Source organism: Callospermophilus lateralis (assembly GCF_048772815.1).
Source record: "Callospermophilus lateralis isolate mCalLat2 chromosome 17 unlocalized genomic scaffold, mCalLat2.hap1 SUPER_17_unloc_2, whole genome shotgun sequence".
Lineage (NCBI taxonomy): Eukaryota > Metazoa > Chordata > Mammalia > Rodentia > Sciuridae > Callospermophilus > Callospermophilus lateralis.
The window spans coordinates 14,024-19,419 of record NW_027510160.1 but is presented as its reverse complement, the minus strand read 5'-3'; the positions used below and the strand labels follow the sequence as shown (position 1 = coordinate 19,419).

The window sequence follows — 5,396 nt, the reverse complement described above, 5'->3', positions numbered from 1 at the left end:
ATGTTAAAGAAAATCCTGTAGTATTCCAGCAGGCGCTAAGAAAACAACCTTCTGAACAATTTAGTACATTATCTCAAGGTTTTTTACATTTGAAATAAGCCTTAATAGTGCTCATTACTTATCAGCCTCCAGGTGTGGGAGAACCATTGTAGCTTAGTTATTGGCATTGAAAATGACCAAACTTCAGGGACATGGGCCGTCTTCTGCCTGCAGCATTTCAGGCAGCCCCAGATGGCCCTGGGAGAGTCTGGGGGAGTGTCCCGGACTCAAACTGCCACTGGGCACAGGGAGCAAGAGCCTGCGAGACTGTGCCTCTGGGTCAGGTCTGGATTTTGGCTCTAACAGTGGTGTCCCGCTCCCCAGGTGGAAGGTCCACTGCCGCCAGTTGGAAAGCCCTTACTGTGCCATGACCGGCTCGTGCACGTGGCAGCTGCCATGCAAATTCACGCACCCTCCAGTAACGAAAAGTAATTAGTAATAGTCTTTTGCTGCAACTTTTTTCCTGATAATCCTTCTTTTTCTGAACTTTCTTCTTTCTGATTAGAGTTCCTGGGCTCTTATCAACACATGCCCTAACTATTCTAGGTCACACTGGGGTGCCTCCTTCCCTTAGTAATTTACCTAACACCCCTTCCATATTTTCATCACAAAGACAATACAACATTCAAGACAAAACAAGACACAAACATACTGTATCAATCTTCTCCATTTTCTCAAAATGGCCATTTTTCCTCTCTCCCTATCTGCCTAGGGATGAGCAGGTTTGCTCCTGTCCTATGTATGGATGGGCAGCTTTTTTCGTCACTTACCCCAGAGTGTCCAGGGGCTCCCCCTTACGGGCCACCATCTGCCACAGCCCGGCTGGCTGAGCAAAATAATGGGAGGTGGACGGGGGTGGACGAACAACTTGTGTAGATTGATACAGCAGGAGTAGGAGCCATTTATTGTGGGGCAGGAGTGGTATTTATACATTCCACACAGCTTATCTTAATTAACATAAAATAGATACAGCAGTCAAGCAATAAGGAATCTCCACACTTAATGGCTTGCTGGCGTTACTTCACAAACCACTCCCTCTGGCATTTTGCCAGGCACCATCCAGACTTGTTTATGGACTCTAACATTTCTCTGGCAAAATGCCAGGCGCCATCCTGACTTGTTACAGACTCTAACAATGATGAAAGGAACATGTGATTAAATAGTAATTGTCAAGTTATAATGACATGAATTCACTTCATGCACACTTTAGAAACTTTATTTCCACACTATAGCTCACTTTATATCAATCATGTCATCTGAAAATTAATTTCTTTGTGTTCGGGAAGAAATTGTTTAAAATTTTTTTCCTTGAAATATTATCTGCTCACAGTAAAATCACATAGCACTTGGGAAGAAATATACAACACAACAAGCCAGCACTGAAAGTCACAATTGAAAGTTTCCAAAGCCACCATGTTTTTGCTCTTGGTGCTCAGGTAGGTGGGTATGAAACAAACCCACACACTACAGAAGACCAGCATGCTGAATGTGATAAGTTTTGCCTCATTGAAACTATCTGGTAGTCAATAATCAAGCTGAGAAGTGACAGAAAACCCAAGTAACCAAGAACACAGTAGAAGGCAACCATGGATCCCTAATTACAATGGAGGGTGACTTTGCCAAATTCTGACTGTGCATCGATGTTAGGGAAAGGGGAAGAAGTTCCCAACCAGATTGTGCAGATGCACAGTTGAATGAAGGAGACACTGAAAACTATGGCATTGGAGAATCGGGTCACCATCCACATTTGAAATTTTCTCCTTGGGGTGATAGTTTTGAAGGCCACAAACACAATGAAGTCTTTGCCAAAATAGCAGAAATGGCTACAGAAAATACAACTCCAAAGAATGTTTCATTCTGTTAATTAAGCTTTCTTTTAATTTTAGAAGAATATTCAGTTATTTTCTTCACATAACTTGTTTAAATCCAAAGATCTGTAATGTTAAACACTTGGAAGAAATTTCATGACAAATACAGTGAAAGTGTCATCTATTAAGTCTTCACTTCATACAGGATTATGACCCATTTTAAATAAGAAAAAAATACTATTTTTGCTAGGTTTATATACCACAAAAAATTTGCTAAAATAGTGAAAAAAAATTGAACATTTTTATGCTACTGAGTTTTTTTTAGTCTGCAATTTATCCTATACCACCAGCATACATATGACTACTAGAGAGCCAATCTAAATGTTATATCTATCCCCTTAGTGATAGAAACCAGTTGTTTTTAGGAAGAACACATTCTTTATGATCTTCATCAAAATGTAGTAGTTTTGGTCATCAGCTTCACTCATTCTTCTCCCTCCTACTTTCTTATGTATTCTTTTAACATGCTCATGTAGGCATTGGATATTTCAAAATAAAGAACAAATAAGGTCTATCCTCAAGAGAGGGAGTAAGGAGAATTAGATTCATTAGTCTATCAAATGGTCGACTAAGTTCTAGTAAGCATATTAAAAATGATAAGCATTTAAGGAAAATCCTGTGGGTCTTAAAACAAGGCAGAATGTGTTTTCAAAGATATTTAAAGAAACTCTGTTGAATTTAAATTAGAAATACAATATCATATTCATTTTTTTTCATAAGATCATTTAGCTACATTGCAGTAATTTAGATTAGAAAGCTTGGAAAAAGAGAATATATTTAGACCTGTTTTTCAGAGGTAGATAAATTTTAGCCATTGAATAAAAGCCAACAAAGTAACACAAAATGGAGGACAATGGAAAAACATTCACACATTACTTATATTTAACTAATGAAGGAGTCTTTATTAATGGATGTGGTAATAGTTCATTGAGGAATCAATGATGAGGAAAAGTATTAGATGAAAGACAAAGATGCACATTACATCAAAGAAAAACGAAGTTGTACAATGTTAATATATGCTACATTTCCAGCTAGAGATATTTATATCTAAGTGAATCTCAGGAAATAATGCTAAGCTGAAAATTTGGAAATTATCAGCCTGAAGAAGGTAGTTGAAACCTGGAAATCAATGAGATACCCCATGAAATGCTGAATTAAAAAAAAATGGAACCAAAAGAATAGTGCAGAAGGAGGGTTTTCAGGGAGAGATATTTCTGGCTGTGGGTTCCTGGACCAGCTGCGTGTGATTCGGGAGAACCCTGGGAGTGTGTGTGAGGTTTTTTCTTGCAGTTCAAAAATAAAGTTTGTTCCTGCTTCAGTGGCTCTTGATTTGTGCCCAGCCAGACTTTGGCAACTCTCAATTCCTCACCATTTAATTCTGCCTAAAATCAGGTATTAAGAAAGTAGAAGGAGAAAATTCAATGCTAAAATGCTTAAATACTGTGAACTCTTTGAGTTAAGGCACTGAATCTTATTCATGTCTAAATGCTAGAAATTCTTCTTGAGGGAACAGTATTATAAGAAAATAATTAATGAATGTAATTGATTTTGGAGAATAACCTGGAATCAGAAATGAGTTTTCCTAAAGAAGTTAGAATCAGATGAATTCTTACATGGAAATTGTGATTTCCTTGATCTACTGACATCAGGAATGGGAGAGAACTTTGAGTTTCCATACTTTTGCTCACAGGAACCTAAATTCTCATACATATAAATAAACAATTGAAAACCCTCTGTTAACCACGGTACATTAAAATTATTGAAGAGGACTTTAACCTTATACTCACTTTCCTAGTAATTAATTGTCTCATTTTCTTCCAATATTTCTTATGTAAAAACAAAAAACAAAAACACAGTTCTGCAATCTGCCTTACACCACCACTATCCATGTCACTACTGGAAAGCCAATCTCACTATGTATATAAATATTTTACAATAAGATGTAAGTAAAATTGCAATAACTTCTGCATTATATAACTATTCTGTTAATCTATGAAGATGTGGGAAATTCTGCCAATTTTTTTACCTCTTTCAAAATTATTGTAAAGAAATTACTATCATGTTCTCTACCACTCTTTTTGTTGATAGGGTCTTACTTTAGGTGAGTGTATATAAGTCCAATTATTATATAAATTTTAAAAACACATTTGGTCACAAAGCAAACAAATTAATTGACATGGCTTTATTGGTAGTAGAGCAAGTGTTCTATCTTAACTCTGCATCATTTTTTAATTGGTTTAGGTTCAATAGCATGCGATTATTAGTATTTTTCAAATCTTTATATTCCAGTAGTGGACATGGAAATTTGTCATCCAGAATACTTTTCATGAAAAACTTTGCTATCCACTTACTAAGCATGCTCTCTACAGCCTGTCAGCTCATTAGGGTTTATCTGAACTGCAGAATCACCTTGCAGAGAACAAGCTCACTGGAACGGCCCACATGGAATGACAAATTATTTGAGAGGCTCTCAAGGTCCAGACATGATGGCCCATCACCATATGTGCAGCCAAGTTTCCCACAAGGTTTGTAGAGTTTCAGTTGGATGAATCTCTATTTGATTTTCCTCTCTTGAAAAGTAGAGATCCCTAATATATATCCTGAATGCCAAAACTACCTATTTTTAAAATACATGCTTTACAAAAACTGAACCTATGAAAGTTGTTTAATAATCAGAATCCCTCAATCCAGTTATCAAATGATTGTTTTTAGTGTAAATCTTTACAATACCATGCACTTCTTCCCCTTCCCTCTTTAGTAATGCTAATGAAACTAAAGGCCTTAGAAATGCTAGGCATGTGCTCTCCCACTGAAATATACCCCAGCCCAAGACCCTGTCTTTCTTGAAATGATTCCAAGGTTTCACACTCTAGTATAGACCATAGGATCTTTGATGATCTGATGCATGCCCTTTATCTCTTATCACAAATTACTTTCATACTGTATGAGTAATATTTATATTTTGTTAATTAATTTCAAGAATGTTTTTCTGCCTCTGATTTTGGGCATAGGCCTGTGCTTAATCAAGAATCATTTTTCCTCAGTTTTTCAAAAGCTGGTTCTGTTTCCTTGCTGAGATATCCATTTAAATATCAAGGAAAAGCAAAATCTTCCCTGATTAATCTATCCAACTACTTTAAGTATCTCATGTTAATTCTCTATTGTAAGACTATTTTTCTTTTGTAGGAATATCAAATTTTTCAATTTACTATTTCATATCTTGTATCAAAATTTAGTATTTCATACTTGTATCATATTTTAAATATTGATTTCATTTAATAGTCAATAACATGAAGACAAAGAGGTATGTGTTTTGAAAACCAGTATGAATTAACATTTAACAATTACTAGTGCTAGGAAATGCATGATGAATATTTGTTAATAAATAGTTAGATATATGATGCTGTTTGAGTTGTGTCCCCTAAGAGATATGCTGAAACCCTAAAATATGATACCTGTGAATGTGATCTTATTTGGAAATAGGGTCAA

At 35.9% G+C, this 5,396-nt stretch overlaps 1 pseudogene; it reads right to left on the bottom strand.

Annotated features, from left to right (window-relative positions):
• Positions 1-1,291: 1,291 nt before the first annotated feature.
• Positions 1,292-1,896, bottom strand: LOC143398310 (vomeronasal type-2 receptor 26-like; annotated as a pseudogene).
• Between the last annotated feature and the right edge of the window lie 3,500 nt (positions 1,897-5,396).